This window comes from Rattus norvegicus, chromosome X, assembly GCF_036323735.1.
Source record: "Rattus norvegicus strain BN/NHsdMcwi chromosome X, GRCr8, whole genome shotgun sequence".
Lineage (NCBI taxonomy): Eukaryota > Metazoa > Chordata > Mammalia > Rodentia > Muridae > Rattus > Rattus norvegicus.
This window is the reverse complement of record NC_086039.1, coordinates 27993303-28011395: the sequence shown is the minus strand read 5'-3', so window position 1 is coordinate 28011395 and position 18093 is coordinate 27993303. Positions and strand designations below refer to the sequence as shown.

Below are 18093 nucleotides of genomic sequence, written 5' to 3'. Positions count from 1 at the left end.
CCATCTGTTTCAATTTTGTGGAATAGTTTGGATAATATTGGTATGAGGTCTTCTATGAAGGTTTGATAGAATTCTGCACTAAACCCATCTGGACCTGGGCTCTTTTTGGTTGGGAGACCTTTAATGACTGCTTCTATTTCCTTAGGAGTTATGGGGTTGTTTAACTGGTTTATCTGTTCCTGATTTAACTTCGATACCTGGTATCTGTCTAGGAAATTGTCCATTTCCTGAAGATTTTCAAATTTTGTTGAATATAGGTTTTTATAGTAAGATCTGATGATTTTTTGAATTTCCTCTGAATCTGTAGTTATGTCTCCCTTTTCATTTCTGATTTTGTTAATTTGGACGCACTCTCTGTGTCCTCTCGTTAGTCTGGCTAAGGGTTTATCTATCTTGTTGATTTTCTCAAAGAACCAACTTTTGGTCCTGTTGATTCTTTCTATGGTCCTTTTTGTTTCTACTTGGTTGATTTCAGCTCTGAGTTTGATTATTTCCTGCCTTCTACTCCTCCTGGGTGTATTTGCTTCTTTTTGTTCTAGAGCTTTTAGGTGTGCTGTCAAGCTGCTGACATATGCTCTTTCCTGTTTCTTTCTGCAGGCACTCAGCGCTATGAGTTTTCCTCTTAGCACAGCTTTCATTGTGTCCCATAAGTTTGAGTATGTTGTATCTTCATTTTCATTAAATTCTAAAAAGTTTTTAATTTCTTTCTTTATTTCTTCCTTGACCAGGTCATCATTGAGTAGAGCATTGTTCAATTTCCACGTATATGTGGGCATTCTTCCCTTATTGTTATTGAAGACCAGTTTTAGGCCGTGGTGGTCCGATAGCACGCATGGGATTATTTCTATCTTTCTGTACCTGTTGAGGCCCGTTTTTTGACCAATTATATGGTCAATTTTGGAGAAAGTACCATGAGGAGCTGAGAAGAAGGTATATCCTTTTGCTTTAGGATAGAATGTTCTATAAATATCCGTTAAGTCCATTTGGCTCATGACTTCTCTTAGTCTGTCGACATCACTGTTTAATTTCTGTTTCCATGTTCTGTCCATTGATGAGAGTGGGGTGTTGAAATCTCCCACTATTATTGTGTGAGGTGCAATGTGTGTTTTGAGCTTTAGTAAGGTTTCTTTTACGTATGTAGGTGCCCTTGTATTTGGGGCATAGATATTTAGGATTGAGAGTTCATCTTGGTGGATTTTTCCTTTGATGAATATGAAGTGTCCTTCCTTATCTTTTTTGATGACTTTTAGTTGGAAATTGATTTTATTTGATATTAGAATGGCTACTCCAGCTTGCTTCTTCTGACCATTTGCTTGGAAAGTTGTTTTCCAGCCTTTCACTCTGAGGTAGTGTCTGTCTTTGTCTCTGAGGTGTGTTTCCTGTAGGCAGCAGAATGCAGGGTCCTCGTTGCGTATCCAGTTTGTTAATCTATGTCTTTTTATTGGGGAGTTGAGGCCATTGATATTGAGAGATATTAAGGAATAGTGATTATTGTTTCCCTTTATATTCATATTTGGATGTGAGGTTATGTTTGTGTGCTTTCATTCTCTTCGTTTTGTTGCCAAGACGATTAGTTTCTTGCTTCTTCTAGGGTATAGCTTGCCTCCTTATGTTGGGCTTTACCATTTATTATCCTTTGTAGTGCTGGATTTGTAGAAAGATATTGTGTAAATTTGGTTTTGTCATGGAATATCTTGGTTTCTCCATCAATGTTAATTGAGAGTTTTGCTGGATACAGTAACCTGGGCTGGCATTTGTGTTCTCTTAGGGTCTGTATGACATCAGTCCAGTATCTTCTGGCCTTCATAGTTTCTGGCGAGAAGTCTGGTGTGATTCTGATAGGTCTCCCTTTATATGTTACTTGACCTTTTTCCCTTACTGCTTTTAATATTCTTTCTTTATTTTGTGCGTTTGGTGTTTTGACAATTATGTGACGGGAGGTGTTTCTTTTCTGGTCCAATCTATTTGGAGTTCTGTAGGCTTCTTGTATGCCTATGGGTATCTCTTTTTTTAGGTTAGGGAAGTTTTCCTCTATGATTTTGTTGAAGATATTTACTGGTCCTTTGAGCTGGGAGTCTTCACTCTCTTCTATACCTATTATCCTTAGGTTTGATCTTCTCATTGAGTCCTGGATTTCCTGTATGTTTTGGACCAGTAGCTTTTTCCGCTTTACATTATCTTTGACAGTTGAGTCAATGATTTCTATGGAATCTTCTGCTCCTGAGATTCTCTCTTCCATCTCTTGTATTCTGTTGGTGAAGCTTGTATCTACAGCTCCTTGTCTCTTCTTTTGGTTTTCTATATCCAGGGTTGTTTCCATGTGTTCTTTCTTGATTGCTTCTATTTCCATTTTTAATTCCTTCATCTGTTTGATTGTGTTTTCCTGGAATTCTTTCAGGGATTTTTGCCATTCCTCTCTGTAGGCTTCTACTTGTTTATTAATGTTTTCCTGTGTTTCCCTAAGTGTGTTCATGTCTTTCTTGAAGTCCTCCAGCATCATGATCAAATATGATTTTGAAACTAGATCTTGCTTTTCTGGTGTGTTTGGATATTCCATGTTTGTTTTGGTGGGAGAATTGGGCTCCGATGATGGCATGCAGTCTTGGTTTCTGTTGCTTGGGTTCCTGCGCTTGCCTCTCGCCATCAGATTATCTCTAGTGTTACTTTGTTCTGCTATTTCTGACAGTGGCTAGACTGACCTATAAGCCTGTGTGTCAGGAGTGCTGTAGACCTGTTTTCCTCTCTTTCAGTCAGTTATGGGGACAGTGTGTTCTGCTTTCGGGCGTGTAGTTTTTCCTCTCTACAGGTCTTCAGCTGTTCCTGTGGGCCTGTGTCTTGAGTTCACCAGGCAGCTTTCTTGCAGCAGAAAATTTGGTCTTACCTGTGGTCCCGAGGCTCAGGTTCGCTCGTGGGGTGCTGCCCAGGGGCTCTCTGCAGCGGCAGCAACCAGGAAGACCTGTGCCGCCCCTTCCGGGAGCTTCAGTGCACCAGGGTTCCAGATGGTCTTTGGCTTTTTCCTCTGGCGTCCGAGATGTGTGTGCAGGGAGCAGTCTCTTCTGGTTTCCCAGGCTTGTCTGCCTCTCTGAAGGTTTAGCTCTCCCTCCCACGGGATTTGGGTGCAGAGAACTGTTTATCCGGTCTGTTTCTTTCAGGTTCCGGTGGTGTCTCAGGCGCAGAAGTCCTGCCGCTCCTGGGCCCTCCCCCACGGGAGCCCAGAGGCCTTATACAGTTTCCTCTTGGGCCAGGGATGTGGGCAGGGGTGAGCAGTGTTGGTGGTCTCTTCCGCTCTGCAGCCTCAGGAGTGCCCACCTGACCAGGCGGTTGGGTCTCTCTCTCACCGGGTCTGGGAGCAGAGAGCTCAGAACACTTCTGATCCTGGGCATGTTAGAGCTCCTGGGAGTTGGGCTTAGTCTGGGTGTTGTGGGAATGGTTGCAGAATCAGTGCCTGAGGTCTGACATGAAGGGCAGGAACTGTTTTAATCAGGGTTTCTAACACTGTGACAAAACACTATGATCAAAAACTAAGTTGGAAAGTAAAGGGATTATTTGGTGTATATTCCATATCAATGCTCATCACTGAAGGAAGTCATAACATGAGTTCAGACAGGGCAAGAACCTGGAGGCAGAAGCTGATGCAGAGAACACAGAGGGGTGCTACCTACTGGTGTGCTTCTCATGGCTTCCTCAGCCTGCTTTCTTATAGGACCCAGGACTACCAGGCCAAGGATGGCACCACCCATTATGGGCCAGTCCTTCTCCATTGCCCACCAGTAGAGAAAATGACTTAAAGCTGGATCTTACGGAGGCACTTCTTCAACTCAGCCGCCTTCCTCTCTTAGCTTGTGTCAAGTTGACACACAAAACCAGACATTATAGGAACATAAAAGCAAAAGAAGAGAGATCAAGGTTGGGGTGAAGGAGACAGGGTTCAGGTCATGGATGCCTTGAATGTGTCAAATGTTAAGCCTACTTGTGTGACTGACCGTTGAAAAGAATGAAGCAGTCTCGTTGAGGACTGTAATACTCTGTCAGAGAGATGTTAAGGGTGTAGTCAAGCATGGGGAGAAATAATGGGCAGATATTTCACTATAAAGATAATCTTTCACTTTGGCTAATTACATAGTATTGCCCTAGTTTTAGGAAAGTTATATGTTAATCTCCCAAACACATACAAAATAGAATTAAAGCCTTTACTCTGGAGTAGACTATTAATATTTTGAATCTCTTGAATGTCATGAAACTGTAACCTCCTTTACCTTAACTAGCATAAACGTATTTCAAAAGCTGGAAGATATTAAATACCTTAGCAAAGTATTTCTCAACCTTGGCACTATTGGCATTTTGCTCCTGAGATTTCTACTGTATTTGGATGTCTTGTCTTAAATTTAGCACCACCCCAGGTTTCTAGCTCGTGCTGCAAATTATGATTGATGTTTATTTTTTAGTCATCAACTTGTCACAAGCTACAACCACCTGAGATGAGAATCACAATTGAGAAGCTCTTTATCAGGTTAACCTATGTGCATGTCTGTGAAAGATTGTCTTTATTGTTAATTGACATAGGAAGACTCAGCTCACTGTGGGAGGCATCAGATCTGTATTAGAGTAGATAAAGTTAACTTAGGAGGTAGCAAGCAGGCAGACACACCAGGAGCATTTGTTTATCTCTGCCCTTGACTGTGCTGTGCTGTGACTAGTTCTCTCAAGCTCTGGCATTTGTGACTTTTTTGAAATCATGAAGTGTAACCTGAAACTCTAAAATGTAATAAATCTTTCCTTCCCAATGTTTCTTTTGGTCAGGAAATTTTATCACAGCAACATCAATTAAACTAAGACAATTGTAACTGAAAGAGTACTAGAGGGAAGCTCAATATCAACAGTTGAGAACAGCAGCTTAGTGAATATAGTGATGGTCTGCTTTCTGTCACATAGTAGTAGTAGCACCTTTGTCTGATTTCTCCAAGAGTTTTTGGCTTCCTAAATCTAGCAAGGAGCAATCATTCCCTTTGCCCCATGTTCTACATACACGATAAGCAATATAACAATGAAACAATACATATATGTTGAGCATGTGAATGAACAATGAATAGACCTTAAATGTGAAAGAATGTGAAGATGTGATTGGAATTCAAGAACGTTTAACTCTTTCTCCTCCTTCTGTTGCTTCCTCTACTTAGTGAAGAAATCACTAGAAAGTTGATGGAAATTCTTTGGGAGTTCTCAGACTACAAAAATATTACTGTCATACTTTGATGATTTAATGTTGATTGTCAAGTTTCGGGGAATACCTTGAGGAATTTTGTATGCTTAGTTAATTGAAACGGGAAGTTCCACACTGAATACAGGTGGGATGATTCCTAACGTTGTATTGTTAGACTGAATTAAAAAGCAAGTGAGCTGAAAACCAGCATTCATGTCTCTTGCTTCTTTTTTTAAAATTCTTACTGGTTATTTATTGTGTTTATCTACATTTCAAATATCATTCCCCTTCCTGGTTTCCCCTCTGAATAATCCCACCCCACCCTCCCCTCCTACTTCTATAATATTGCTCCTCAACCCACCCACCCACTCCTGCCTCAATGTCCTAGCATTTCCCTATGCTGGGGCATAGGGGTCACAGGACCAAGAGCCTCCACTCCCACTGATGCCAGATAAGGACATCCTCTGCTACCTATGTAGCTGGAGCCTTGGGTTGCTCCATGTGCATTCTTTGGTTGATGGTTTAGTTCCTGGGAGCTCTGGAGGTCTGATTGGTTGATATTGTTGTTCTTCCTATGGGGTCTCGGATCCCTTCAGCTTCTTCAGTCCTTCCCCTAAGTCCTCCATTGGGGTCACCATGCTCAGTCCAATAGTTGACTGCAACCATCCTCATCTGTGTCAGTAAGGCTCTGACAGAGCCTCTCAGGAAACAGCTATATCAGGTTCCTGTCAGCAAGCACTTTTTGACATCAAAAATAGTGTCCTGTTTTGGTGGCTGCATATGGGATGGATCCTCAGGTGGATGTAATGTGACCAGCTATCTCATACTCTTGTTGCAATGACTTCCCCAAGCTCAAACTATAGGTCAAAAGAGACACCTGCTTCCTTTGTTTGCTTTTGTAATGTATTCTACACACCAGTGAGAAAAGTAAATAACACATACATAAAATTCAAGCGTGAAACTTACGTTTTGCAAATCCATTAGTTATGTAGATTTCCTATTCATATTCAGCCAGTCAATTTATATCATTGGATATTCTTTAGTTGAATTGTACCTAATACTTGAACTTTGGAACCCAGTGGCAAAGTATGCCTGTGCATCATTTTGTTCATCTGTAAAATGATGATAACAATACACAGCTCACCATCACATTTATAACTGAGAAAACACATGTAAAGTGCAACTTTGAAACTATAAATTTTTGTATATGTCTTCATGACCATTAATTAGAATTAATGAAATATCATGAAGGAAGCCTGCTTGATTTTTGTATTTTCTTTAAAATATTTTGATATATTTTTATTTTTGAAATTAGAATGTAATTACACCATTTCCCCTTGCCTTTCTTCCCTTCAGTCATATATATATATATATATATATATATATATATATATATATATATATACATATATATATTTTTCCCTACCACAGTTTCTTCTCCTTCTCTCCTCCAAGTCCTTCCTCACCTCATATATGTTTATAAATATGTAAGTACAAGTTACTTAGTTATTTAATAGGTTTTGTATGTGTATATTATGAGAGGTTCCCGTTTGGTATTCGATAGGCACTTAGTGTGTTCTTTGCCGCAGAAGACTATCTCTCCCTGTCCCTCTCTTCCCTACCGGCCTACAGTTCTTTGTGTAGGGTAGAGCCTCCGAGATCTCCTACTTCCGTGTTAGTACTGCTGTTGCCATCAGTAAAGTCTCACTTTTTAAAAATTGCTTTCATGGATATACTTTTGAAAAATACTTCAATTATGGAAAAAAATGCCTTTTCTTCTTTCCTTTATTTTTTTTGTTGCTTTATTTCTTCTTGTATTGTTGGTCAGCTGGTTTGTGGTTGGTGGTTGGTTGGCTGGTTGGTTTGTTGGCTGGTTGGTTGGTGGGATGGTTGGTTAAACTGAGACATTGTAGCCCAGATTGGCCTGGAATTCTCTATGTAACCCAGGGTAGTCTTCACAATTCCTCATATATTAAATTTCCTTCATGCTAAGATTATGAGCATGAGATAGCACCCGATGTCTTTTTTTTTTCTTTCTTAAAGTAATTTTACCTTTGAGGTCAGAGATATAAGTAGCTCAGTGATGAGAAATTGCATAACCATATTTGAATCCCACATTAGGTCTCCGGTATGGCAAACAATCATAACTTTAGATTTGATGACAAATCCTGTTAGAAATTACTGGAATGAATGGAAGTATTTAAATGCAAGTATTTAAAGTTGCTATATAAAAATCATCTCCACCATCATCCTCACTACCTTTGTCCTTGCTCAAGGGATATGTCTTGACATTTTGGTGCTTGTGGGATAGTGGACCATACAAGGAAACTTGGTAAGGCTCAGTGTGTCCAGAGTCCCCAAAACCCAGGTATTCACCTGAGATGGTAGGCAGCTCCCTGCTCCCTGCCAGATCCCCAGCCTGGAACACAGGTTACACTTCCCACATAGGAAACATAATGAGTATTGACTTAGCTCCAGAGTTCTCCATGCTAATGATGTATCTACAGGCCCTGAGGGTTTAGTCAATAAACTTCCCATCCCAGACATTCCTTCTACAAATGGGATTTAATCTCTTGTCCACCCTAAGGAGGTGGTATAAATCCATTTTCCAGGATGAACATTTGATAAATGGTATGTCTACGCATAGAGTGTCTCTTTCATCAAGAACTACCATGGGGAGCATGGAGAAAGCCTTCATCTACAGAACCACAGCCTAAGTCTCTGGCAGAAGGCTCATCTGCACTCCTACACAACCACTGCCAACCTAAGGACAACTGCCAATGAGCTAAGCCTGAGCTCCCTGCCTCAGGCTCATTGTAGTCCTCAGCCCAATTTGTGACCCAGTGGTACCTGGATGCCCAGGAGTTTGGGAGCCCCAAGTTTGGGTTCGTAACTGAGGGCCCATGGATCCTGATCCTTACTTCGAGACTACTCTGTGCACCTTTCCAGCAGCAACTGGATGCCTGGGAGTCAGGGAACCCTAGGTTCTGCCTCCCATATCGTCTATTTTCGGCTATGTTTTACCACCCCTTGAGCAGTGTACTGATCCAAGCAGTGAGGCAAAACAGGACCCCACAACTAACAGGGTCTAGTTTAAAAACCCTCATGTATTTAAGCTCCTTTTCTATCCTTTCACATATATTTACTTTATCTTATACAGCTAGGATCATATAGTTTTGTATTATGGAATATTTTCTTATATCTCAATATTATATATTGATACCAGCATATTATTTGTTACTTGCCTTCAATACTCCTTAACTTTTGTCAAGTGTTTTAGAAGAGATTAAGACAAACGTCGCATGTGTCATACCCTATGTGGATCTTTGGGAATTCTGGAATCGTGTTCCTCTTTCATCACTTCACTGTCAGTCAACCTAAATTTTTGAAAAATGCAACTCCTCAGAGGTGTTGGCACTGGTGTTGGTTCCTGAGTTCTCATAAGGAAAGGTACACAACAAATTGTCAATGGGGTTTAATGTTCAGGATTTCAAATCCAATGCAAATGCTGCCATAGCCTATTGTTGAAAAGTAACACATTTCCCATTCAATTTTGTGTGGCAGCATTGTCAAGTCAGAATTTGGGGAGCTGTATTTATGAGTCAGTGTGGTTATGTAATCTCTATAAAAGTTTAATGATGTTTGTTACAATAATAGAAGAATATACTTATTAATAACCTTAGTTTTTGGTTTGGTGTAGCTAATTTCATGAATTGTAATGTTATAACTATGTAAAAACAGGATCAAATATAGAACTGATGGAAAGATCCACTTATTAATGACCTTAGCTTTTGGTTTGGTGTGGTTAATTTCATGTATTTTAATTTTATAGCTATGTAAATACAGAATCAAATATAGATGTCTGAAATTAAGCAGAGTAATTTGAATTTTTCTGCTCAACTTTCCTGTAAAAAACAAGCATTTCTTTTTCACAAAAATATTGATTCATTCAGAAGTCTAAAATCTTGCATGAAATTAACAGAAAGCTCTGTTATACAAAGCAAAAATATACTTCTGTCAGTAGGAGTGCCATCCAAAAAATAAATAAATAAATAAATAAATAAATAAATAAATAAATAAATAAAAATGAAGTTCCAGGTCTGTTTTTAATCTGACATTTAGCTAAGGCACAGTTTTGATAGAGGTAGAGAATTGCCAAAGGAAAATGCTTTCCTGCTGCTGAAGAAATGATGAGGCAGGCAGTGGGTTTATTTTTACAACAATGTGTTTTGATCCTGTGACAAATGTTTCACCATAGCCTTAACATTTTTCCTATTCTAAACTAAATTGTGTATGTTAACATTCTGATCTGTCTCAACTTCTAAGAATACTAAGATGTATTGTTGGTGTTGAGGACTTTCTCTCTGGTTTCCGGTAAGTTGAATTAAATTACATCATTCTTGAGTGTTTCCCATTTGCAAAGTACCTTCTAGTGTACCGTCTAGTCATAGAAAGTTGGTTAAACCAACAGTTCTTTATGAAAGGGAAGGTGAAACTATCTCTAAGTAATTTAGGTACAAAGAGTACAATGTAGTTTATAAAAAACAAGCAAACTAGAAAATGCTACCAGAGAAACCAAGGAGGGAAATAAATTTAAATAAGGAAGATCCTAGAAGTCTTGGGAAAGAGAAAAGCAGAGACTTACATTAAGAGATGTGGAACATTTGATACATTGTTGTGAGAGTTCTGGGAGCTGGACAGCATGTCTAGAGGAACAGAAAAAGTTGAAATATGGCACAAATATGACACTGCGGTTATCTACTTAAGGATTTAGAACTGAGACCACACCTATCCTCTCCAGTATGGCAATGACAAGCAACATAGAACTGTTTAGATTTATATTAAAGAAAATAAAACTCAATAGTCAATCTTTCAGCCACACTAGACATATATTAAAGTCTTATTAGGCACCAAGGGGAGATATTGTGGTGGAGGGGATGGTAGAAAGATTGCTAATCATTGCATTTCACATTTTTGCATGTACCTGGAAGTATGTTAAAACATCAGTTTCTAAGACCCACCGCTTCATCAGTGGGTCTGGGATGGGGCCTGAAGTTCTCGCTTTCTAGCAAACTTGCCTTTGGTGTCAGGTAGGGACCTCACTGTGAGTAGCCTCACAAGTGATCACGTCTTTAAAGCTTCAACTTTATTACAGATCAATACACATATTTTTCAATAGTAAAAATGAATTAGAACAAAAGTATCTGAAAATTATTTAAACAGTACAGAATTAAAACACAGAAAATTTCACATGCATATGTTTAGATTGCAATAACTAAAATCAGAAAAAAAAACTTCAAGAGAAAAAAGAAAAGAATGTTTAGGGAGGTTTCTAAACATTCATCCTCTCTCTCTCTCTCTCTCTCTCTCTCTCTCTCTGTGTGTGTGTGTGTGTGTGTGTGTGTGTGTGTGTGTGTGTGTGTGTGTGTGTGCGTTACAGATATGTATATATTTGTGTCTGTGAAAGAGATAAAGAGGTGCATATACATAGAGGCTCCCACTTATTACAGTGAATACATCATAATCAGATAGCAAACTGGGTGTTCAACCTTATTTAAGGCAGTATCTTCTCTGTGTACACCAGGCTATCTGGCCTCCGAGTTTTCAAGGACTTTCCTGTCACCATCTCTCATCTCTTTGAAATTCCATTTTCTGTGTGTTCTAAGGATTTGAACTCAGATCATAACAACTATGGAGCAGGTGATTTATCCACTGAGCTCTCTAACCAAGCCTCATTCTTTATTTCTTTTTTTAATTTTTTAATTCTTTTGTCTTTTTTATTTCTTTCATTCTCTATTTCTTCATATCTTTCCATCATAAATCTCACCAAGAATTCTGTAGACCACAGTGTTATAATGTGAGTATCAAGTTGAAAATCCTACACTTCAAGCTGTTTATAATAACAATTTCTCATCATTTTTGCGTCATGTTTAAAAGCAACGATAAAGTCCAGATTACAAAGAGAGAAATGAACTGGCAATTGAGACAGCATGCTTCCCAACTACGGTAATCAATTCCAAGGCCATGACAAATCCAGGCAGAAAGAAATAACTGTGACAGACAGGAAAAGTCAGATGCCATGTACATTGAGATTATAGAGACAACAGGATTGGGCAGCCAATTGGGGTATGAGGAAAAGAGAGATTTAATGATGATGTACAGATTCAGTCCTGGGCAACTGGATGAGTGGCAGTAGGCAATACACAAGCCCCTGAATTATTATATAATAAGGAAGCGCATATGCAAACCTTCTCAGTTACTAAAGATCAGATATGTTCTGCATTCACCTGTGCAGTTTTTCTCTAGACTCTTAATAGATCTTTGTTAGAGAACTGTGTACAGTTATTTATATCAGAAATAATCCTGCTGGATGAGGGACCCATGCACAGATTATTTGTGTGTCGAAGGGATATTCAAAATGGAACTAACAAGTAATATGCTACAAACCCAAAGTAGTAGGAAAGGCCCTGTAGGAATTACAGACTTAGACATCCAGGCTTCTTGAAACACTTTGAGAGCATTTGTGAAGCGACTTAATCACTTAATGTTTGGGAAATGTATCTTTGTTTTATATATACAAAACAGTATCTGCAAGAACAAATGATCATCCTGATGAAACATGCTGGCATGTATTAGTTCTCATATCATTTAGTACATCAATGATTACTCCTCTTCACTTATATGTGCACTTTAATATTGGAAGTCATTACATTGGTAGTATATTAAATCAACAGAAATATCTAGTAAGATTGCTTTTGAATATGTCAGATAAGACAGAACATTGGATAACCTCAGAAACAAATAAATCACTCTATATGATACACTTGAGAGATTACGGGAAATAATTTCAGATCATAAGGTTTTTTGTTTAATATCTATATACATCTGCCTGTTACCCCATAGATAGTATAATGAAATAGCCATCCTAGGAGTAAGACTTGCAGAATTGTGCACATCACATACACACACACACACACACACACACACACACACACACACACACACACACACACATATATATATATATATATATATATATATATATGTGTGTGTGTGTACATATATTAGACATGTCAATTTTTTTCTAGGAGTTTGAGACCAATTCTCATAATATCAAGTAAGCAGATGTTATTTTCTCATGTATGTCTTATTCCTTATATTTTCTAAAAGGATGGAAAAATTGTTTAATTTTTACATTACCCCAAATTCAAATGTTCAGAAACTAATACGTAAGTTTGGCATGATAATATCAAATCCATAAATTCTCACTAACATCACTTCCCAAATCTGAGCTGAACAAAGACAATACTAATAAACATTCCAAAGTGGAGAAGAAAAGCCCATGAGGTCTTATCCTTAGCCAAACTACCATAGGCAATTCAAGAATGCTGAGAATGAGAGAAATGGTTTCTTCAAGGGACAGCACATCCAGTACCACAGTGAGAAATTGGGGCTATGAAAACGAAGGAGAGCAGACGAGGACATATGGAAGGGTTTGGAGGGCTGGGAGAAATTTGGTAATTATTGGTTCCCTCTCCATTAATAAATGTTCTTGTGAATTAGCAACTGTTCCTTCCCTGATAGGAAAGGAATCAATCTTGTAAATAGTAATTTCCCTTCCAAAACAGGAGTTTTTCTTACAAAAATGTTAACTTACCTACTTTTCAAAGCTTCCTCTATTTCTGATGCTTCTCAAAAGAATCACCTTAAAGTGAGATTTACACAAAAGGTCATATTCTGGTCTCATAAGGAATGTTTTAAGGTGGTATGTTTTGGTCTTCTAAAATAACACATTCATAATTTCAAGGTATAAGAACATGAACATTATTCCAAGCATATTGGCACACACTGTTTTAATGATTAAGTTATTTATTTGCTTTACCTGCAGATCACAGATTCCTTTCCCCCACATCTCCTCCTATTCCTTTTCTGTCCCTTTTCTCCCATCCACCCCTCCTCCCCTTCTCCTCAGAAAAAAGGAGATCTCCGATGGATATCAAACAGCCTTGGAATATCAAGTTGCAGGAAGTCTCTCCTCATCTTCTATTTAGGGTAGACAAGACAGCTTAGTTAGGTGAAAGGAATCCAAAGGCAGGGAATGTAGTCAGAGAAAGCCCTGCTCTCAGTATAGGAATCCCACATGAAGACCCAGGTTCTCAACTGTTACATGTGTGCAGAGGGCCTAGCTAATCTCTATATATGCTCTTTGGTTAATTGTCTAGTCTCTATGAGCCCCTAGTTAGTTGATTCTGTAGGGTTTCTGTGATGTCTTTGACTCCTCTTGTTCTTGCAGTCCTTTCTCACTCTCTTCCACACGATTCCCCAAGCTCCACTTAATGTTTAGCTGTTGTCTTTGCATCAGTTTCCATCAGTTTCTGGGGTAAGCCTCTTTGATGACAGTTAGCCTCCTCTCTCCAAGTATAACAGAATATCGTTAATAGTGTCAAGGGTGTGCTCTCTCTCATAGCATGGTCTCAAGCTGAACCAGGCTTTAGTTGGCCCTTAGGTCAAATTCTGCTCTTTTATTCCTACACATCTTGTAGACAGGACAAATTTTGGGTCTATGTTTCTGTGTCTGGATTGGTATCCCAATCCCTCCATTGGATTTCTTGCCTGGTTACAGAAAATGGTTGGTTCAGGCTCCATATCTACCATTGCGAAGAGTTAACTTAGCAAGGGTCATCCTCCTAATTTACTGAACTTTCCATAGTCTTAGGTTTGCAGCTCATCTCAGAAATGTGCTCCCAATCCAGTTGCCTCTCCCAGTATTCTCTTCATCTCTTCTCAATCCACTTCCTCCCTCCTGTTTCCATCCCCCACCCCATACCACACCCAGTTCCTTCTTTTCATTTACCCCTGATGTCTCAACTATTTCCCCTTCTCAGTGAGATTCAAGTATCCCCTCTTTGGCCCTCCATGATTGTTATCTTCCTTGGGTCTGCATTTTGTAGCATGGTTATGCTGTACTTTGTGACTAATATCCACTTATAAGTGAGTACATACCATGTTTGTCTACCTAGGTCTGGATTACCTCACTTTTTTCTAGTTTGATCCACTTATGTGTAAGTACAGGATGCTATTGTTTTGTAAAATTTTTGCTTCTTTGTCAAAAATCAAGCATCCATAGGTAGGTAAGTAGGTAGGGGTGTGTGTGTGTGTGTGTGTGTGTGTGTGTGTGTGTGTGTGTGAGTGTGTGTGTGTGTGTGTGTGTGTGTGTGTGTGTGTGTGTGTGTGTGTGTTTCTGGATCTTTGATTCAATTCCATTGATCAACCTGTCTGTTTTTGTGCTAATTCCATGCAAGTTTGTTTTTACTATTGCCCTGTGGTACAGCTTTAAATCAGGGATGGTGATACCTCCAAAACTTCTTTTATTGTACAGGATTGTTTTAGCTATCCTGTGTCTTTTGTTTTTCCATATAAAGATGAGTACTATTATTCTTTCAAGGTCTGTAAAAATTGTGTTGTAATGCTGACTGAAATATCATTTCATCTTTAGATTGCTTTTGGTAGGATGGCCATTTTACTTTGTCAGTCTTGCTGACCCATGAGCTTGGAAGATCTTTCCATCTTTTGATATCTTCTTTAGTTTATTTCTTTAAAGATTTGAAGTTCTTCTCATACAGGTCTTTCAATTGCTTGGCCAGAGTTTCAACAAGATATTTTATATTACTTGTGGCCGTTGTGAAGAATATTGTTTCTTAACTTCTTAAGTAAATTTTGTGTCCAGCCACTGTGCTAAAGGTGTTTATCAGCTGTAGGAGTTCCCTGGTAGAAACTGTGTATACTATCTTATCATCTGCACATAGGGATACTTTGACTTCTTCCTTTTCAATTTGTATCCCCTTAATGTCTTTGTCTTATTTTTTTACCTAAAACTTCAAGTACTACATTGAATAGATATGTAGGGAGCGGACAGCCTTTTCTTGTCCCTGATTTTAGTGGAGTTGTTTTAAGTTTTTCTCCATTTAGTTTAGTGCTGTCTATTACTTACTGTATATTGCATTTGCTGTGTTTAGGTATACTGGCGTACACTTTTAATCCCAGCACTTGGTAGGAAGAGGCAGGCTTATCTCTGTGTGTCTGAGCCCAGCCTCATCTATAGGACAGCCAGAGCTACATAGCTAGTGAGACCCAGTTCCCTCCAGCTCCAAATAAAACAGAGAACTTATTGAGGGTTATTATTCATTAGTATACCCCATTACTTTTCTCCCTGTAACGTTTATGTCAACATTGCTTCATCACCCATCTATCTAACCAATGAAGTTGGAAACTTCAAGCCACCTTCCATGTTTCTCTTCCTCTCCTCTTACACAGAAATTTTTCTAGATCCCATAGCTTCGATGTTGTAAACTTTTCATCAAATTACAGTGTCTTTACCTTCATTATGATGGCCTTGATTTGGAACCTTTCTTTTTCTACCCTGACTCTCTCCACCAAAACATGCGATTTGAACTTACCTTCCTGCCTCACCTCCTAGTCACCTAGTTAGCATATTTCTTATTGTGTTTCCAAACTCTATGCCTCCCTATTTCACAATCACAATGTTCCTTCATGTTCACTCTATGTTCCTGTCTGCCAGCAAAGTCTTTCTCCTTTAGTTAATAGATTTGCTGGTGATGTTCAGGATCCTACAGCTACATCAATTCTGAGCACCACACATTCCGTTGCATACTAACTCTGATGGTACCATTAGAATAGATGCCTTTCTTCTGTCCCACTGTGATTCCATTGCTACATTTATATACACTTGTTTACCCTATAGATAGTATTACTACCTGGTATAAATAATTGGAAATAAAGACATTATTTAACAAAACAGTTGTTACATTCCCACCTTAAAAAACCTATTAGCAGTTTATTTGTTTTCTTATCTTCCAGTTTCTGTTACTTCAACATCAGAATAGAATCTAGAGCACAAGAGATGTGTAACAGTTGTATATAGTTGATTTGGGTGGTTTTCTTGTCTTTTCTCAGTCACTTTTGCAATAATTTAATTCGATGAACAAGAAAAGGAAACAATTTCAATAGGAGTTCTGGAATCGAATATTCTGACCTAATGTCTACTAGAATTGATATAAAAAAAAAACTTTTAAGCTCTGTCTGGATTCTGTAACTAATTTGTTCTACATGCCACAAGGCTAAGCACTTGACCAGTAAGAACTTCTATGATTTCATTTCTAGAAATTGCTTATCCTGCCTCATAATATAACCAAGGTTGTGTAGAAGAGCAGAAATGCATGAAAAAATGCACAAACCACTCTGCAAATATGATTTGTTGCTGTGACTCAATATTGTACAAAAGGACATTTTGCTAGGTTTTGTAGTTTAAGACTTAAAAAGTCCTCTTCCTTCTGATGTAGATGTAATGAAAGCAGGACTTCATGCTCTTCAGTCATTTGGACAGCTACTGCAGGGAGATACCTCTTCTCTCCCACCAGCTCTCCTAATTCATAGTTAAGCCCCAAAGCAGATCATGCTTCCTCCATTACTACTGCACCTGAGTTTTTTCTTTAGATCCTCAGGTTTGAGAACCCTTGACGATTTTCCTGATTGAATGAATAGGAGACCTGTCAGTCTTCTTGAAACCACCTGATTTTCAATGAACCTTAATATACCTGTTGACATCTTTTGATATCACTTCTCACAAAATAAAATCGATGGGACTGCCAGGCTTCAGTAAGGTGAAGTTAGATTTAGAGGTGTATATGGTATAGTCTCTTGGCGGGTGGAAACAGATGTGTAACATCTCTCTCTGACGCAAGGGCTTTCATAATGTCTTCATAAGTCTATGATATTTAGTGCTATGCTTCCATCATGAAGGTTTTCAGTGTAATGTATGGACATACTTCAACTATAACAACTAATGAACATTACACTTGAACAGAATATAAAAACACACTGATACCAACTGTCTTCTTTGCCCTCTTCTCCCCAGTACTTGGAAGAGATTCATAAAAACTAATTTGGATTTTATCATGTTTGTGTTCAGTGTGAAAATGTTTCTAAAGGGAAGGTTCTCAATCCAGACTCTAAGCATTTTTCTTTCCAATTTCCCTTATTCTTTCTCATCCCATGTCTACATTCCTTTCATTTTTTTCTTTTTATAGGGTCACTTTGAGGCTGCCCTAGAACACACTATAGCACTGAGCATGTTCTTAAACTGCTCACTTTTCTGTTTCCACTTTCTAAGTGCCACAATTAAAGGCATGCACCAACAGATCCTCATACGCTAAGTACTATACTGAAAGCCTTTTATCACATTTATATTCTATTCAAATTATAGCTGCTCTCCCAGAGTATCAAAGATAAATTAACTTTAGATATGTCTTAATTATTTATATACAAAAAATTCTCATATATGTCCTTTGGAATCATGATTCTCTCTTTTCTATTGCATGGTGACATTAGTCAAACCTTTATCTTTTTTGAAAGCTCAGTCTTTCAATCTTTATTTGTTTCTTTTCAACTTTATCCTTTTTTCCTGCCCCAACACTGAATGCTATTTAGACTCCCTCCCCAACAGATTCATCATGTTATTTGCTCCTTAGTACAAAGTATTAAGTACTTAGTACTTAGTACAAAGCATTGTAGACCAAGAGGAAGAGCCTCCACCCCAGCAAAAAAAAAAAAAGAGTCTCGATGTTTTCTTAGCAAAAAACATTATTAAACTTAAAATATGTTAAACAATAATAAAGATCCATTTATGCTCATCTATAACATCCTTGAAAGTGCTTCGAACACCCTTTAGTATGTAAGGCTTTTATTTTACATATAGTCTATTCAAATCATATCTGATCTCCCATAGTTTCAAAGGTAAGTTAATTTTAGAAATTATCATGATGAACTGTATTTTCCTGTTTTGTATTATTGTCTCAAAGATAGCCAATAAGACT

At 38.3% G+C, this 18093-nt stretch overlaps 1 protein-coding gene across 1 annotated transcript in view; it reads left to right on the top strand.

The window, feature by feature from the left end:
• The window catches only part of Mid1 (midline 1), a 374802-nt gene that overhangs the window by 41654 nt on the left and 315055 nt on the right, over positions 1-18093 (top strand). The gene's annotated exons all lie outside the window — the stretch shown is intronic.